The 19440-nt window shown below is 41.0% G+C and overlaps 1 protein-coding gene across 1 annotated transcript in view; it reads left to right on the top strand.

The window, feature by feature from the left end:
• Positions 1-19440, top strand: part of astn2 (astrotactin 2) — a gene marked incomplete at both ends in the record, with an annotated part of 625858 nt that overhangs the window by 585306 nt on the left and 21112 nt on the right. The gene's annotated exons all lie outside the window — the stretch shown is intronic.

Here is a 19440-nt window from a genome sequence, read left to right as displayed (position 1 = left end):
CTGATGGGTGGGCCCGCCCCGGAACGCTTTCCAGATTTTCAAGTGGGCCCCGATCCAGAAAAAAGGTTGGGAAACGGCCGGGTTGGGGTTAATTTAACCCATTCAGACCGGGAAAGCATCTGCCACTTTATAACCATTATTTTATACTTTGGCTATTCAAAAATCATCAATCAACATTTTGTGCAATTTTTTTCAATACATAATTTTTTTTGAATCACCATTTTTAACTCAAATCTTTGCCTTTGGGGGTCCCTGGAACAACATATTGTGACGGGGGTCGGCGGCCAAAAAAGTATAATTTTCGGGGGTCCTTGAGCACCACTGATATTATAGCAACATAGGTTTTTTCAAAAAAACTGTTAGGATTTAGAAGACATTTGTAGTAATCAAAATATTTCGTTCCAGGGAACCACCCCAGAAGCAAAGATTTGAGTTCAAAATGTTTTCATATATTATATTCACGATTTTTCAAAATTAGCATATCTACAAGCTCGTAGATTTGCTATTTTTGAATTGCCAAATAAATCTAAAATGACAGAGATGCGTTCCCGGATTGAGTGAGTTATGGTAGGGGTTGAGGAGGGAGCAAAGGGCTGAAGGGAACAGACATGCTTCCCGGCAGCATCCATCCCAGCATCTGGCCCTCTGCCTGTTTGTACCCCATGCTGCTAGTCTTGCAACTTTATTTCCAGATAAGTAGTAGTGGAGGAGGGGGAGAGGCAGATGCCCAAGGAGAATAAAATGCTCATATTAAATGCACATCACAGCCCCATGCCCCCATCCCCCCCCCCCCCCCCGCTAAGAAGTACGTAAGTAAGTGCAAGTCTATTGGGCCACTGAAGACACATTTATTACCGCTTTGAGATGTCCTTCTTAACAGCTTAAAATATCGTCGTTGTCAGGCAGAAAACCATGTATCTCCAGATTTCAACTTTCTTTATGTTTTTATTTGTAAATTAATGCCCTACTTCGTCATACAACAGTGTCACGCAAAAATAGCTGATCTACAAGCTCGCAACGTGTCGCGATGTGACGCGTTGTGAGCTTGTAGATCATCTTTTCGTGTGCCCGTGGGTGTTGTAAATATCGAACCGATGAAATGCACTAGCAAGAGCTTGTGACCAGATAATAACTACATAGGATCCAGTGGTGTTAAGTAACTAAGTACATTTACTCAAGCACTGTACTTAAGTACAATTTTGAGGTACTTTTACTTTTACCGGAGTATTTCCAATTGTCTTTACTTTTACTTCTACTCCACTACTTATCAAAGGCAAATATTGTACTTTTACTCCACTACAATTATTTGAAAACTTTAGTTACTAATCTATAGTTACTTTGCAGATATAAACATATTACATTATAAAAACACACATTAACCACTTTAGCCCTATTTTAAACCTCGGCTATTTGAAAATAGCCGATCTACAAGCTCACAACGCGTCGCATCGCGACGCGTTGTGAGCTTGTAGATCTACTATTTTCTAACATTTTATTACTTTAACTTTTTAGTACATTTTGATACCAATACTTTTGTACTTTTACTCAAGCACATATTCAATTCCGGACTTTCACTTGTAACAGAGTACTTCTACATTGCAGTTATTTTAATTAAGTAAAACATTTCAGTATTTTTTCTACCACTAATAGGATCCATTGGAACACATTCTTTATTTTATATTTAAATTGTTTTTCATTTTCTTGAACCGTAAACAGTTTTTTGGACGTACGAGGTTTCCAGCACGACAGAGATGATCCTCATATCCCACTGTGATGATCTATGGATTCATAAAGGCATGCTCTGGCGGGCCTTTGAGCTACCATGAGAGCTGAGTGCTATATAAGCATCGCTGGCAGGGAGCATTGTGGAACATTTCAGGAGTCTCTAGGTCTTGTGTGGACTCAGCTGTTTTCGTTCCAGTCCTCCTCTTCCTTTACTAATAGGCCTTTTATTTTATAGTGATAGGCCTACTTATAATGACATTAAATGTATCCTTTACTGACCGAAGCCAAGGTCAAGGAACATCTGCAATTCCACTAAAAAAAAATATCTGTCGTTTTTTTTTTTTTGTCTGTGTGAATCATTAACAAAAAGCGCAAGACATGAATTACGCCTTGTCTCCACGATCTGTTTAACCATGTTAGGGATTACGCCAAATTTGTATTCCGTCGGAAGTTTTTAAGTCCGAAAACAGCCGATCTACAAGCTCACAACAACACGTCGCACCGCAATGATGCGTTGTGAGCTTGTAAACGTGCTGTTTTTGGCACGGGTGACACCGTCATTACACTGAAGTATAAATCAGGCTTTAAGGACTGTGAGAATATTGGCGAGGATGTTTATGTTTGTCATGGCTGTAACATCAGATATGGGGACAGGCTAGGCCCGCCCGCGCGGCTTCGCTAACAAGCCCCGCCACAGGCCGCGCAGACTCCTCTCCATATTTCACACTGTGACAATTTGGCTTTAGTGCTGTTAAGTGCAGGATGTGTTACAGCGACGACCGCGAGGGCCGCGACCGCATGTAATGTCCGTACAACCTCAGGCCAGGGTGGTCTGTTAAGCTAACCGCTCCCCAATGCTCCGCGAGCAGACATGTTGGCCCGGCGTTCGAGTCCGACATGCCTCCCAGCGCCTCGCTAACTGTGATGCTGCTTATCCCATTAAGACCGGGAAGAACGCGTCTGCGCCATTTTTTAGATTTCTTTGGCTATTCAAAAAATAGCAGAGCTACAAGCTCATAGCGTGGCGCCGAGTGCCTTTTTTCATGTCAAGCGCTATGAGCTTGTAGATCTGCTATTTTTTGAAAAATCTTTGACTATATATATTTTGAGATGGGGGATCCGCGGCCAGAAAAACATACAATAATATAATTTTAGGGGTCCTTGACATGAAAAAAGTTTGAGAACCACTGATTATAGCAATATATATATATTTTTTTTAACTGTTAGGATTTAGAAGACATTTGTAGAATCCCCAGAAGCAAAGATTTGAGTTACAAATGTTCGCTTTAAAAATATATTTTTAGTATTTTAATAAGATTTGCACACATTTTCACGATTTGTTCCAAAAAATATTTTTTTTATAGCCCAAATAAATCTTAAAAAATGACACAGATGCCTTCCCCGGATTGAACGGGTTATTCACCATGACCGAGTTTTCCTCCACTGCAAACGTGGCCCCCGTCGACCGAGAAGAACAATAACGGCAGCATCCACCACTTCCACCATTGTGGAGAGACTGAAATATGCCGCCCCTGGATAACTCAATCCAGCTGTCTCGCTGGGTATAGGGAGCAAAACACACACACACACACACACACACACACACACACACACACACACACACACACACACACACACACACACACCTAAAAAACTAAATAACATTTCCAATGGGAATAGTCGGGAGACACCCATGGGGAAGGATGTGGTCTTATAGTGATATTTGTCCTAGTCATCCTTGTTTAGAAATGATGCACACTGCAGTCAGCCACAACTCTAATGTTTAATAAGGGGGGAGGTTTTTTTCTTCTTTTTACGGTAATGGGAAATACTCTTTGCTCATAAAAATGTGGTCAGAAAGTGTATTAAAGTATAAAATGCATTGCAACAAAGTTGTTGTTTAAAAGGACAACGTCACGTGACAGATGAGAAGGATTTTTTTCCTCTTAACTTTTTTAAATATTTTTTTAACGCTGCTGTGGCTGTATGCCAAGCTGTCCAGAACATGGTTTTGTCTGTCTGGTTTGCCCTGTATGTATGCATATATACATACAGTATGTACATTACATTTACATTACATTACAGTCATTTAGCAGACGCTTTTATCCAAAGCGACTTACAATAAGTGTATTCAACATAGGTAGGGAACGAAAACTACTAATCACCAGAAGTCTTTAGTGCATTTTCTGCAAAAACAAGCAACCAAGAGTATACCTAGCGCTAAGGTAAAAGTGCAATATATCAGCTACCTATTTCCTTAAACAGATGAGACAAAATAGCTAAATCAAATGAGCATGAGCTAAAACAAATAAGTGTATCGACTAAACAAGATCCAATAAACAATCCAATAATCCAATAAACAATACAGCAATAGAAAACAAGCGTTCGTACAACTAGTTAACAACAAGTAGGTCAGGCAGAGAGGAAGGGTAGTGTTTCCTGAAGAGGTGAGTTTTCAGCCTGCGGCGAAATATGGGCAGTGACAGAAAAGAGTCGTGACCGTGTGGATCGGCCAGAAGGACCCTTGAGTGACGAGGCAATCAGTCGCCCCGAGGTGGCAGACCGAAGTGGTCGGGCAGGGGTGTAGGCATCGACCATAGCCCGGAGGTAGGAAGGAGCTGTTCCTTTCACTGCCCTATAGGCTAGCACCAGGGTTTTGAACTGGATGCGAGCCGCTACGGGGAGCCAGTGTAGAGAGCGGAGAAGGATGGTTGTGTGGGAGAACTTGGGGCGGTTGAACACCAGACGAGCCGCAGCTTTCTGAACAAGCTCCAGAGGTTTGATGGCAGATGCCGGAGCACCAGCAAGGAGGGAGTTGCAGTAGTCCAGGCGGGAGATGACGAGAGCCTGGATGAGCACCTGGGCTGTCTTCTCCGTGAGGAAGGGGCGAATCCTCCTGATGTTGTAGAGCAGGAATCTGCAGGACCTCGTCACTGATGCGATGTTTGCCGAGAACGTCAGTTGATCGTCCAGGGTCACACCCAGATTCTTCTATGTACTGTACTGTATGTGTGTGTGTGTTAGTGCGTGTATTTGTCCCTCAAAAGTAGACCAATCACAGTTCCTGCTGCTGAGTGCATGATGTCACCAAACAGAAGCACCTCAGACCATGAGGTGAAGTAAAAGTGAAACTGAATAATGAGCATTACAGCTGAGAATCTATGCATGTGAAACCTTTTTTAGTTTGTTGATGACTCTAGCTACATCAACAGGACCTGCACTTAGTAAGTGCCTAAGGCCTATATGGCACCATACTGAGGGGGGGGTGCCTAAATTGCACCCAGAATAAATAAATAAATCAAATAAAAATGTAATAATAATTATTATTATTCTTTTTCATTTTTTTATATTCAGAATGATGGTGATTTAGATTTTGTACGTCATGTCACTGTGTGGGTCGATTAATCCATTAAGACCGGGAATGCATCTGTGTCATTTTAAGATTGATTTGGCTATTGAAAAATACCCGCGCTATGAGCTTGTAGATCTGCATTTATTTATTTTTTATCGTGGAAAATGTGTGCAAATCTTTGAATATGCGAACATTTTTAACTCCGATCTGTGCTTCTGAGGGGTCCCTGGAACAACATATTTTGAGATGGGGGTCCGCGGCCAAATACATATCATTTTGGGGGTCCTTGACGTGGAAAAGTTGGAGCACCACTGCAAATAGCAACATACTGTTAGGATTTAGAAAACATTTTTAGATATGAATTTGGCCGCGGACCCCCATCCCAAAATGTTTTGTTCCAGGGACCCCCCAGAAGCAAAGATTTGAGTTACAAATATTCGCTTTAAAATATATATTCAAAGATTTGCACACATTTTCAACGATTTTAGCTGATCTACAAGCTCATAGCACGGCACTCTGTGCCGCGCTATGAGCTTGTAGATCTGCTATTTTTGAATAGCCCAAAGAAATCTAAAATGACACAGATACGTTCTTGGATTGAATGGGTTAACCGTATAGGTCTCCCTGACTGTAGTTTGAGCTAATAGGCATGCTACTGCCTGGAAGCTCTCCCACTGAGAAGTACTTAAGACGGGGGGAAGGCTGACGTCACCTCAGGTTCTCCCCCACTGAAAGCTGGAAGTATAGGAGGGAATGAAATAGCAGCACCTTTATCTCTGTTATTAGTGCAATTATTACAATCAGTCACAGTGCGTATTGCTACCAAGTTAACCACTGATGAAAAAAGGATAAAGAAAAGGGGGGTTTGTTGCCTAGGGCGCCATACGAGCTAGAACCAGGCTCCCTGCTTGTTTATATGTGAAGTACTTTTTGTAGTTTCTTGGTGAAGTATTTATAAAGATGACATTTCCGTTTTTTTGGTCAGAATGAGGCGTAGAATGTCCCCACACTGGGACAATGGACATGCAAACAAGCTGTACACTGCATTGTGATTTATGCTGTTTCGCTCACGTAACCCAGTGATTTTCAACCTTTTTCGCGTCAAGGACCCCCAAAATTTACACATGTTAGTCCACGGACCCCCATTTGAAAAGATATGCTAGGGACTCAACCATTTTGATATCTTGGGGGTCCCAATCTACACTGTATCATCGTCATTAGTGTTCATTTAACTCTGAGAGTGTACAAATGGAACCAAATGGACCCGTTAGGGTCCATTTGGTTCCATTTGTACACTCTCAGAGTTACAGACACATACGGGTCAACTTGGTTCCGAACTATTAATATGGCTGGGGACCCCCTGGAACCCCCTCAAGGACCACCGGTGGTCCCCGGACCACTGGTTGAGAACCACTGACTTAACCCATTAACCCGTTCAATCCGGGATCTCTGTCATTTTTCGATTTCTTTGGCTATTCAAAAATAGCAGATATACAAGCTCATAGTGTGGAACGAGTGCCGCACTATGAGCTTGCACATTTTTGTCTCTCCCTCTACAGTTTAGAGTTGCCAATCCTTATGCCAATTCCCAAATTCCCCACACTCTCTTGTGTGTAGTCTTGTCTCCGCTGACTCCTAATGATTCAAGCCCCCTCGTCTCCACACGGTGGGCAGGAACGTTACCCATGAGAGAGTTAGTTGGCACATTCAATTGTGTCTTTGAACCTGAGAGCAGAATGTCCCGCGCTATGAGCTTGTAGATCTGCTATCTTTGAAAAATCTTGAAAATGTGTGCAAATCTTTGAATATATATATTTTTTCAAATTGAACATTTTTAACTCAAATCTTTGGTTCTGGGGGTCCCTGGAACAACATATTTTGAGATGGGGGGGGTCCGCGGCCAAATACATATCATTTTGGGGGTCCTTGAGATGAAAATCTTCTTTTAACAGTTCAACATAATTGTCTTAGTGCATTGTATTGTTTGTGACAATTGCTCTGTGCAGTATGATAATGGCTTTGGTTGAAATGGCTTTGGTTGTTTAGTGTGGGTTTTTCTGGTACAAAGCAACTGGATGTAAGCTGGAATAATGCAGCTCTGGACAACAGATTCAGTACATTTTTGTCTCTCTCTCTATAGTTTAGAGTTGCCAATTCCCCCCCCCCCCTTATGCCAATCCCCAAATTCCCCACACTCTTGTGTGTAGTCTTGTCTCCGCTGACTCCTAATGATTCAAGCCCTCTCGTCTCCACACAGTGGTGGGCAGGAACTTTACCCATGAGAGAGTTAGTTGGCACATTCAATTATGTCTTTGAACATGAGAGCAGAAATGTTTGGCAATGTGTGGTACCGGATCAAAGTGCGATCCATGGACCCCCAGTGGTCCTGGGGGTGGGGGGGGATGTTTGCCGGGGGGTCCCCAGCTTAATCAGTCTAACCACTTTAACCCTATATATGCTATTTGAAAATGGCCTTATAGATCTGCTATTTTCAAAATAATCTTGATAAAATATAACATGAAACATTTTAACAGCACAAATCTTCTATGGAGGTCCCTGGCACACACACACACACACACACACACACACACACACACACACACACACATACACACGCATGCGCACACACACAGTCGCACACGCACAGTCGCACACACACCTATATATATATATCGTTGCTGTCCGGCAGAAACCAGCTAACTCCATTTTCCCACTTTTGCATTTCTTTTTCGTAAATCATTGCTATTGAACACCCTTTACGTCTGTGTATTGGTAAAAAAAATATTGAACCAATGAAAAGTATTAAAAAGCGCTTCTGACAAAAGCAGCTAACTCCATTGGATCCTCAAACTTTCTGCTAAACCAGCTAACTCCAGCAAAGGGGGTGGAGTTAGCGTTTTATTGACTCCAAGCTCCACCCGCTTTTGACCTCCAACCTCATTGTGAGCTTGGAGGTCCATTCAGCTGTTCTTATCAATGATGAACAAAACCTCCTAACTCCACTTTTGTTTTGTTTTTTTTCATTTCCTGAAAAATGAACATTTTGGAGTTAGCTGGTTCCTGCCGGACAGCAGAGATATACTGTATACACATTACACACACATACATTCAAAGATTTGCACGAATGTTCACGGTTTCAAAGATTGCAGATCAACAAGCTTGTATATCTGCTATTTTTGAATATAAAAATAATTGTATAATAATCGTGCGTGCGTGCCTGCGTGCGTGTTAAAAAACAGTAGGCGGTGGAACTGGTAGGGTCAGTGGAGAGCCTCCAGGCAAAACCGTATACAAACCAGAGAAACCGCAGAGCCTAGGTGAGGTGAGGAATTCCACATTTCTACCCAGAGTTTCACAACGCTGCCTGGCAAGGGCATGTGTGTGTGTGTGTACGTGTGCGTGTACGTGTGTGTGTGTGTGGTAATGGAGGGGGAGGAACAGTGGTGGAAAAAGTACTCAAATGTTTTACTTAAGTAAAAGTATCAATACTCCAATGTAGAAGTACTCCGTTACAAGTAAAAGTCCATTTTTTTTTTTTTTTTTAAGTACCAAAAGTAAAAGTACTAAAATGTTTGAAAATAGCAGATCTACAAGCTCACAACGCGTCGTGATGCGCTATAAAATAGCACAAGCTAGCTATAAAATAGGGCTAAAGTGGTTAATGTATGTTTTCTCGTATAACAATTTATATCTGAAAAGTAACTAGTTACTAAAGTTTTCAAATAATGTCGTGGAGTAAAATTACAATATTTGCCTCTGAGATGTAGTGGAGCAGAAGTAAAAGTACTGAAAATTGGAAATACTCCAAAGTAAAAAAAATACCTCAAAATGGTACTTAAGTACAGTACTTGAGTAAATGTACTTAGTTACTCTGGGGAGGAGGAGGGGGGATGCGTACAGTTTAGTACGCTGTGAAACTTGAAAGCCTTGTATTTCCACAGACGTGCAGAGGGGGGGAGAGAGAGAAGACGTAACATGGCTTTTGCTAACCCTGTAGCGTTATCTGTGTTAAGGCAGCCCCCGCAATCTTGTTGTTCTCATGATAAGAATGTAATTTACGTCGGCGGTTACGTCGGTAGGGCTACACCTCCACACGGCCCACACTCTGTCCTGTCCTAATCAGGAGGCTGGCTGATAAGAGCTTCTCCCCCTTAGTGTTGGCTTTACACTTGATCTTTCCAAGGCTGGCTGCCGTGGCCCCGGCGCTTCCTTTCCCATAGCCTAGTAGGCAATCCCCCCCCCCCTTGGCTGTCCCCACCCCCCCACCCCATCCCACCCCCCCACCCCATCCCACCCCATCCCACCCCATCCCACCCCATCCCACCCCATCCCACCCATACAACTCTGTATGAACCAAGGGCCCAGATTGAGGCTAATACGGAAGAGACAGTTCATATGAATGGCCTGTAGTTTCGCTGTTTTACCCCTGCTGGTGTCAGAAAGAATTTATCTTAACGCAAGCGGATGGTTTTTTGACAAACTTTAGACTCGATTTTCTTACCTTAATAAAAATTGTCATGAATACTATATGCTTCCAGTAGCTACTTTAAAGTCTCCTTTCAATCATCATGATATGCGTTTCGGTAAACTATGGTCCCATTTATTTTAAAATTGACGATAAAGTAGCCTATGCTCTAGGAGGGGCGGGATGATTTGATTGACAAGCTACACAACCAATAGCATTCTTTCCCCGCCCCCGCTCTTGATTGACAAGCTACCCAACCAATAATGGTCTGGTGTCATTCTGGTGTCGGTCTGTAGAAACCATAGGTGTGGCTTTGTCCATTCTTTTTATACAGTCTATGGTATGAACAGAGGCTTTAGGGGTAAACGCGCCTGATTTTGGCGAGAAAAACAAGTAACCATGATCAAGGACCCCCCAAATTGAATATGTATTCCTTTTATGGATCCCCATCTGAAAATATTTTCAGCAACTACACTTCAGAAACGAGCCCGAAAAAGAAAAAAAACGTAACCCGCAACTTCCAATATTTACAAGCGACTTCCAGTATTTACAAGTACACACAAAGTCGCTTATAATAAGCAGACTTGGCAACGCTGGTCCACACCTTGTGTTTGCCTCATCACAAGCGGAGGGAGGGTTATCAGGGGCCTTTAGTGGTGGAAAATGTACTCTAATGTTTTACTTAAGTAAAAGTATCAATAGAGCAATGCAGAAGTACTCTGTTACAAGTAAAAATCCGGAATGAAAAATGTACTTGAGTAAAAGTACAAAAGTATTTGTATCAAAATGTAATTAAAGTACCAAAAGTAAAATTATTAAAATGTTTGAAAATAGCAGATCTACAAGCTCACAACGCGTCGCATCGCGACGCGTTGTGAGCTTGTAGATCCGCTGTTTTCAAATAGCTTATGTATACAATAGGGCTGAAGTGGTTAATGTATGTTTTATAATCTAATAATTTATATTTGCAAAGTAACTAGTAACTAAAGTTTTCAAATAATGGTAGTCGAGTAAAAGTACAATATTTGCCTCTGAGAGGTAGTGGAGTAGAAGTAAAAGTATAGACAATTGGAAATACTCCAGTAAAGTGAAAATGCCTCAAAATTGTACTTAAGTACAGTACTTGAGTAAATGTACTTAGTTACTTTACACCACTGGGGGCCTTTAGTGGCATATAGTGGGAACACGTCACTCCTCTCCTCTCCTTGAAACCGGTGCCAATGGACACAGCTCAGGACCTCAGGGCCGGATGTAGCATCTTGAACCGTGATAATGTATGCGTAATATGTCACTCACTCAACCCGTTCAACCTATCACTCGCAAGGCGACGTCGCCGTGTTGTAATATTTACGTAATGGCGTCATTATCACTGGAGCAACAAAGGTATTATCATCGTAAACATTCAGCTACAATGAGCTAAATGGAAACGTTGTACAATAGAAGATTGATGACCGGAGGCTGTTTTTCTTCAAATACAAAGCCCACAAGGGTTTAGCTATAACCTCTATGTCATAGCTAAGTCATGTAATTATATATATATATTTTTTTACATAAAAATAATCCTTGGCATCTCCTATCACAGGCACTTCGGCGCAGTTAAGCCAAACATTGCATACATCAGAATGCTATAAAACAAAGCACATTTAACCAGTCGTAATTATTCGGGTAAATGCAGGCGTTCCCACAGGATCATTCAAGGTTCAAGGTTCAAGGTTGTACTTTATTGTTACATCTTGTGTACAGGTGCATAAGAGTAAAACTTCTTTTGGTTTGGCTTCCTTCAGACAATGCAGCAGCATTAATAACAACAGAATAATGATAAATAATGATCATATCGTATAATAAATAATGATCATAATCGTGCGGTATGCATTTTGGATGTCATATCACAGTAAAGTTACAATTTAAGGACTTTTAAGACCTTTTTAATACCTCAAGAAAGTAAACTAAATTAAATAGACCATTACTGCATCAAAAGCAATCAACAAACTATACTATACAAACTGGTCAAACAATGGCCAAATTGTCAAATAATATAAGAATGAGGCACACATTGTGAAAATAGCCGATCTACAAGCTCACGCGAGGCGTTGTGAGCTTGTAGATCTGCTATTTTCACAATATTTACTGGTGGAACCGAGTCAAACTAATGCTTCGACGCCTACAATACATTCCAAGTGCTTATCAGGGGTGGGGGTCCCCAGTTCAAATATGATTATTTTTTTGGGGGGGGGGTCGCAGCCTGAATAGGTTTAGAACCCCTGGACTATAGGTTCCTGGGGATTTGTCCAGCCCTGCTTGCACGGTATCAAGGTTCAAAGGTTTCTCTTGGAGGTTTGGGGTTGGGTGGAGTTCAGGCGCAGAAATAGAGGCGCTCCACAGAGGGCCCGAATAAATCACGGCGAAACAACTTTATAAAACATGATAAACCTGACATGACCCAATGGTTCTGCCTGTGACTTATGAGATGTTGCATTATGCTGTAATTACTCCAGCTCTGTAGTTTACACACCATGGCCACATATCAGGGAAAAAAACAAAACACTAAATACTTCTCCAAAGTTCCTGGAACACATTTTGTATAAATATAGTAACTCCCAATGATGGTAGAAAAAGCTTTTTTCTTTCTTTTCTTTTTGTTTTGTTATTGTACAAGTGCAACTTGCCAGAGGGGGGGGGGGAATGAAATGTTGGCTTTACACCTGGAGAAGCATCTGTGTCATTTTTTGATTTGAGCTAAAAAGCATTATTTTACACTTTTAGCTATTCAAAAATAGCAGATCGATAGCGCGGCACCGAGTGCCGCGCTACGAGCTTGTAGATCTGCTATTTTTGAAAAATCGTGAAAATGTGTGCAAATCTTTGAATATATATATATATTCTTTTAAAGCGAACATTTGTAACTCAAATCTTTGCTTCTGGGGGGTCCCTGCAACAAAATATTTTGAGATGGGGGTCGGCGGCCAAATCAATATAATTTTGGGGGTCCTTGACATGAAAAAGTTTGAGAACCACTGATATAGAAACATATGTTTTTCAGAAAACTGTTGGGATTTAGAAGACATTTGTAGAATCGGCTTCAGGTCTTAATGGGTTAAGCTAAAGCTGAGGATATTAATAATTACTATAGAGGTGTGCTTTCACAGCCATGGACATGAAATCCAAATACTGTACATCTGTCTGTCTGTCTGTCTGTCTGTCTGTCTGGTAGACTGACTGACTGACTGACTGACTGAGGGGACTTAGGGGCGGCCATAGCTGAGTGGTTAGTGAGCCCGCCTAGGGAGCCAGAGGCCCTGGTTGCCCCAGGTACGATTCCAGGCCACGCCAGCATATGTGTCGATGAAATGAAATTTGTCCCTGAGCAAGACTCTTAACCCCTAATTGCTCACAGGCCCTCATTGGAAACAAGCCCGCAAGGACTTTCATGAACGTCCTGTTAAAAGGAATTATCCTTATCCTTATCCTGACTGACTGACTGACTGACTGAGGTCAGTTGTTCTCAACCTGTGGGTCGGGACCCCCGGGGGGGGTCCCCAGATGACATTAAAGTTACAATTTAAGGACTTTTAAGACTTTTAATACCTAAGAAAAAGAAAATAAATGAAATGAAATTATTGCATCAAAAGTAATCAACAAACTATATTATAAAAACTGGTCAAAACATTGGCAAAATTGTCAAATAAAATAAGAAAGTAAATAAGAAAGCAAATAAGTGAAAATTGCTGATCTACAAGTAGAAACGAGTCAATAAATGTAATGCCTGCAATTTGGGCCCCCAGTTCAAATATGATTATTTTGGGGTGTTGTGGTCTGAGAAGGTTGAGAAGTATTGGAGTATAGGAAGCAGTTTAGTGAGCTCAATCTGCTCTTAGACATAGTGAACAGTGCAGGGCCGCTACAACAGGGTCATGGATGCCTGGTTTCTGGCACTAAAGCAGCCCTGCTTTGGACCGAAAGCAACGGCCTACAGCAGAGGAAATTGGTAGTGGATCAAACACATTGGCAGGAGAAAAACAGCGAGGTATGCCAGGAGCACTATCTCAAACTAAGCGTGTGGATGCGCTGGGAAATATCAATGAACAAGAGGCTTGGTTTTAACTACCTCGATATATTAGAGGTTTCCGGGATTGGATTGAAGGACAAACCCTATTATGAATGTAGAAAAGTACAGCTTGTAGATCGGCGAAGAGATTTACACAGGAAAAAAAGCAGAGTAAAAAAAAAAGTACAGAGCCAACTCGGGTTAGGTTTAGTGTGTGTTTAAGTAGTAAATAAATAAAAAAGCAGGAGAAAGTAATTATTTACCCATTAGACAATGAGGAAAAGTTGGCTTTTTATGAGGACAATTATTTAAACTCAAATTATGGATGCAAGGGTTGAGACAGTCAGTCACACAAGACACAATCAACTTTTTTAAAAAAACACAAAACAAATGGGCCCCTTAGGAGTCAATTTGTACACTTTCAGAGTTAGATTAACACATGGGATTTGACTGTGTGTGATACTATGTGGATTGTGTGTCACAGATGAGGAAATAAAGTGTGGTTAACGCGTTCCCATCATACCAATCATTCCACTCATTCCATGCAGGAAACAAACACTGACTGAATTTACACATTGTTTTGCAGAAAACAAAAGTGTTGAAACTCACTCAGAGATGATGTAACAAATGTTGGCTAATTCGCCGCAATTCTTCATGCCCCGGCGCAGGATTTGAACCATGGACAAACTTCTACCGCTCTCTCACAAGGACAAAAGTAATAGCTTATGAGCTTCAGACCTTGTAAGGTGTCCTACCCTGACACCAGTGTTTAAATGTCTCAATGGAAGACCACCGCTGCAAGTGTGCTAGTTATCGGCGTTGTCTGGCAGAAACCTCCTATCTCCATATTTTACTTCTTTTTTTTTTGTAAATTAACTCTCTCACTGCCAGACTTATTTCTGGCCGCGTTTGCCCACTGCCAGCGATTTTTAGATTTTCTTACCTTTTCAAGTAGTCACAGAATATTTCTCCATTATGATCGATCCCCTGATGGTTGCTAATCACTGAGGGTTGCACTGTGTGGTTTCACAAATGTCTTACATACACATTACACATTAATTGTCTGCCTTTGAAAATAGCATGTCTGGGCCAAAAATACATGGTAAAAAAAAAAGTAATTAAGTAATAAGTTAAACAAGAAGTGAATGGAGCAGCAAATCTTTGGATCACGATATCTTGGGTTCTGATTTTTTTTTTTTTTTTACATTTAAAAAAACCAAAAAATGGCAAGTGGGCCTCGATCCAGAATAAAGGTCTGGGAATCAGTGGCATGTCGCGCCAAGAGGAAGGTGCAATACATCAGGCATATGACAGTATACTTACTTTGTAGAACTTAATCCATTAAGACCGGGAACGCATCTGTGTCTTTGGTCTATTCAGAAATAGCAGATCTACAAGCTCATAGCACTATGAGTTTGTATCTGCTATTTCTTTTGGAAAATCGTGGATTTGTTTTTGCAAATCTTAGAATATATATATATATATATATATTTTTTTTTAAACATTAAAATTTTTATCTCCAATATTTGTTTCTGGGGGTCCCTGGAACAACATATTTTGAGATGGGGGTCTGCGGCCAAATACATATAATTTTGGGGGTCCTTGACCTGGAAAAAGTTGGAGCACCACTGATACAGAAACCAAACAACAAAAATTATGTAGACCCCATCTCAAAATGTTTTGTTCCAGGGACCCCCCCATCCCCTCCCAGAAGCAAAGATTTGAGTTACAAACATTCCCTTAAAAAATATACATATATTCAAAGATTTGCACACATTTTCACGATTAAAACAAAAAATAGCAGATCTATAAGCTCGTAAGATTTGCACACATTTTCACGATTAAAACAAAAAATAGACAAAAAATTGCCAAAAAATGACACAGTATGCTGTTCCCGGATTGAATGGGTTAATTGTTTTCTTGGCACGTCTGTGGACTTGACCCCACCCTGTTGTTGGTGGACCAGGGTTCACGCCCATTCACTCTTGATCTCACATTGTGTAAAAAGTCCCTCTGGATATAACCGTGTCTGAAATGAATAGATTGTCATTGTAATCGTATGTGACAGAAAAAAAAACGGAAACTAGCAGCAACAACACTGGGGAATCAAGGGTATGTGATTTCAGTGTTGCTGCTGCTTGTTCCGTTTTTGTTTTTTTTCTAAACCATTTTGCTTGTCCCATACAATTAAAATGACAATCTATCAGTGGTGGAAAGTAGCTAAAAGTACATGTACTCAAGTACTGTACTTAAGTACAATTTTGAGGTACTTTTTTACTTTACTGGAGTATTTCCAATTTTCTGTACTTTTACTTCTACTCCACTACATCTCAGAGGCAAATATTGCACTTTTTACTCCATTACAATTATAGCCTATTACAACTTTAGTTAGTTACTTTGTAGATTTTGATGATTATTACAAAACATACAGTAACCACTTCAGCCCTATATACATTTCTGCCATTTGAAAATAGCCGATCTACAAGCTCTGCGATGCGACGCATTGTGAGCCTGTAGATCTGCTATTTTGTATGCATTTGGAACACTTGTGAAATGGGACATTCTGCATAATGAGTACTTTTACTTTTGGTACGTTTAAGTACATTTTGATGCCGATACTTTTGTACCAGTACATTTTGTACCAGTACATACCGGACTTCTACTTAGTAATAGAGTATATCTACATTGCAGTATCGATACTTTTACTTAAAGTAAAAGATGTGAGTACTTTTTCCACCCCTGCAATCTATTCATGTCCAGACACTGTTATATCCAGAGCGACTTTTTTACAAAATGTAAGATCAGAGTAAAGTGCCGTGAACCCTGGTCCACTAACAAACAGGGTGGTCAAGTACCATAAGACGTGCCAAGAAAACAATTAAGTAAGTATTTGCTGTCGTATATGGCCTGATGTATGGCACCTTTCTCCTGGCGCATACAAGAGACAAAGTCACAAATATGCAACCGTTCCTGGATCAGGGCCCACTTGAAAAAAATCTGGAAAGTGTTTTTGCAGGCCCACCCATTCTGACCACTTAACGCGACGGCCCATTCATCGGCTGTACCGTATTAAGTGGTCAGATATGGGTGGGCATTCTCAGAGCACGTTTGTTTAAACGATCGATCGATCGCGTTCCGGGCTTGGATCAATGGAGCTAAACACAAATTAACCAGAAACGAATGAGTTCCAGCGAGTCAGCCTTCACCAGCATTTACTTATTAACCCATTAAAGGGGCCATTAAAGGGGAATACCACTCATTTTCAACATTGAACTATGTCTTTAATACACCTTAGAGCTGTTGTGTGGAAATAAGAAAAAAGTCCCCCCCCCCCCTCTATGTTGCCTAGAACTGGATAATTGATTGAGGTCATGTGATCAGTGACATACGCAGGGTGTACTTTTGGCTGAGGGGGCGGAGCCAAAAGTACAGTGGTGCTCAAAATATTTCATGTCAAGGACCCCCCAAAATGCTACGGACCCCCCCATCTCAAAATATTTTGTTCAACGGACCCCCCAGAAGTAAAGATTTGAGTTTAAAATGTTTGCTTTAAAAAATATACAGGTTACTGTATATTAAAATATTTGTCCAAATGTTCATGATAAGTGACGTGCTATATGAGCTTATATATCAGCATATTTTTTTCATTCTAAAGTAAAATCTGAATACCCGACTTTTTACTTGTAATGGAGTATTTCTACACGGTTGGTATTGATACTTCTACTCATGTAACAAACGTGAGTATCACTTCGTCCATTCCTGCCACCCTAGCTCCAAGCACGGCATCCTAAATTTCCAAGTCAGAAATGAGTTTTTGTGGCCGCCGACAAATTCCCCTATCGCTCAGGAATGATATTCTACTGGTGGCCTTGATTGATTTGTGGAGCATGCTCTACTGATGTGGGCCCAAAACGCTGATGTCATCCAGCAGGCATGCCCAGTCTGCCCAGCATTCTCTCAGCATGCCACAAATACTGCTCTATAACCCATTAACTCTTCAAGACCGGGAACGCATCTGTGTGTCATTTTTAGATTTCGTTGGGCTATTCCAATGAGCTTGTAGATCTGCTATTTTTGAAGTTGTGCAAATGTTTGAATTTTTTCGTTATTTTTTTTGCAGACACTTGTAACTCAAATCTTTGCTTCTATGGGTGTTCTTGGAACTAAATATTTTTACAAATGTTCGCTTAAAAAAATATATAATCCAAGATTTTGCCACGAATTTTCACGGAAAAAAAAATAGCAGATCTACAAGCTCATAGCGCGGCACCGAGTGCCGCGCTATGAGCTTGTATATCTGCTATTTTTGAATAGCCAAATAAATCAAAAAATTACACACAGATGCGTTCCCGGTCTTAATGGGTTAAAACCTGCTGAGGCCCATTCTGAAAAGAAAATGTCTTCTAAATCCTTGACAGTTTTCTGTTTTTATTTATTTTATTTTTTTTGGCTATAATCAGTGGTGCTCAAACCTTTTCATGTCCAAGGACCACCTAAAATTATATGTATTTGGCCGCGGACCCCCATCCCCGCGGACCCCCATCCCCAAAATTAAATTCCGGGGACCCCCAGAAGCAAAGATTTGAGTAAAACATTTTCGTTAAAAAAATATATATATGTTGAAAGATTTGCACCGATTTTCAAGATCTTTCTAAAATAGCCAAAGTATAAAATAATGGTTAAAGTGATTGTGATGTTATATTAACTGAAATGACACAGCTGCTTATCCAGTTTTAATGGGCTAATTGATGCTCTCTCTCTCTCTCTCTCTCTCTCTCTCTCTCTCTCTCTCTCTCTCTCTCGGTCTCTCTCTATTTCTCTCTCTCTCTCTCTCTCTCTCTCTCTCTCACTCACTCACTTTGTGTCTCTCTCTCTCTCTCTCTCTCTCTCACACTCCCTCCCTCCCTTCCATCCTCCCTCCCTCCCTCCCCTCCCTCTCCCTCTCTCTCCATCCATCTCCCATTTCTCCCATCTCTCTGCTGTCTCATTAAATTAGACAACAATGGTTACTTTAATGGTAACATTGTTAATTTACACAAACATTAGTGCGCCATTTGTCCGCCCCCATTGTTTGCTGAGCTTTCAGAACTGTGGCACACAGACAAAACCAATCCACTTCCAAACAATCAGGTTGCAGTCAGACAGGCCTGGAATAGACGAGACAGAGAGAGAGAGTCAGGAGGGAATTGGAGACAGCAAAGGATAGACTGAACCGAGAGAGAGGGTGAGAGGGAGCGGGTGTGTGTGTGTGTGTGTGTGTGTGTGTGTGTGTGTGTGTGTGTGTGTGTGTGTGTGTGTGTGTGTGTGTGTGTGTGTGTGTGTGTGTGTGTGTGTGTGTGTGTGTGTGTGTGTGTGTGTGTGTGTGTGTGTGTGTGTGTGTGTGTGTGTGTGTGTGTGTGGTGTAAAGTAACTAAGTACATTTTCTTAAGTACAATTTTTAGGTAGTTTTACTTTACTGGAGTATTTCCATACTTCATATATATATATATAATACATATATATTTCAATACTTCTACTCCACTACATCTCAGAGGCAAATATTGTACTTTTACTCGACTACAATTATTTGAAAACTTCAGTTACTAGTTACTTTGTAGATATAAATTATTATATTCTGAAACACTTTTGAACACAGGCCTTTTCCTTGTAACAGAGTAATTCTACACTGTGGCATTGCTACTTTTACTGTAGTAAAATATCTGAGTACTTTTTCCACCACTGTCTGTTTGTGTGTGTGTGTGTGTGTGTGTGTGTGTGTGTGTGTGTGTGTGTGTGTGTGTGTGTGTGTGTGTGTGTGTGTGTGTGTGTGTGTGTGTGTGTGTGTGTGTGTGTGTGTGTGTGTGTGTGTGTGTG

Source organism: Gymnoscopelus braueri (assembly GCF_963280865.1).
Source record: "Gymnoscopelus braueri genome assembly, chromosome: 22".
Taxonomy (NCBI): domain Eukaryota; kingdom Metazoa; phylum Chordata; class Actinopteri; order Myctophiformes; family Myctophidae; genus Gymnoscopelus; species Gymnoscopelus braueri.
The sequence above is the reverse complement of the archived record's forward strand: the minus strand, read 5'-3'. Positions and strand labels throughout refer to the sequence as shown.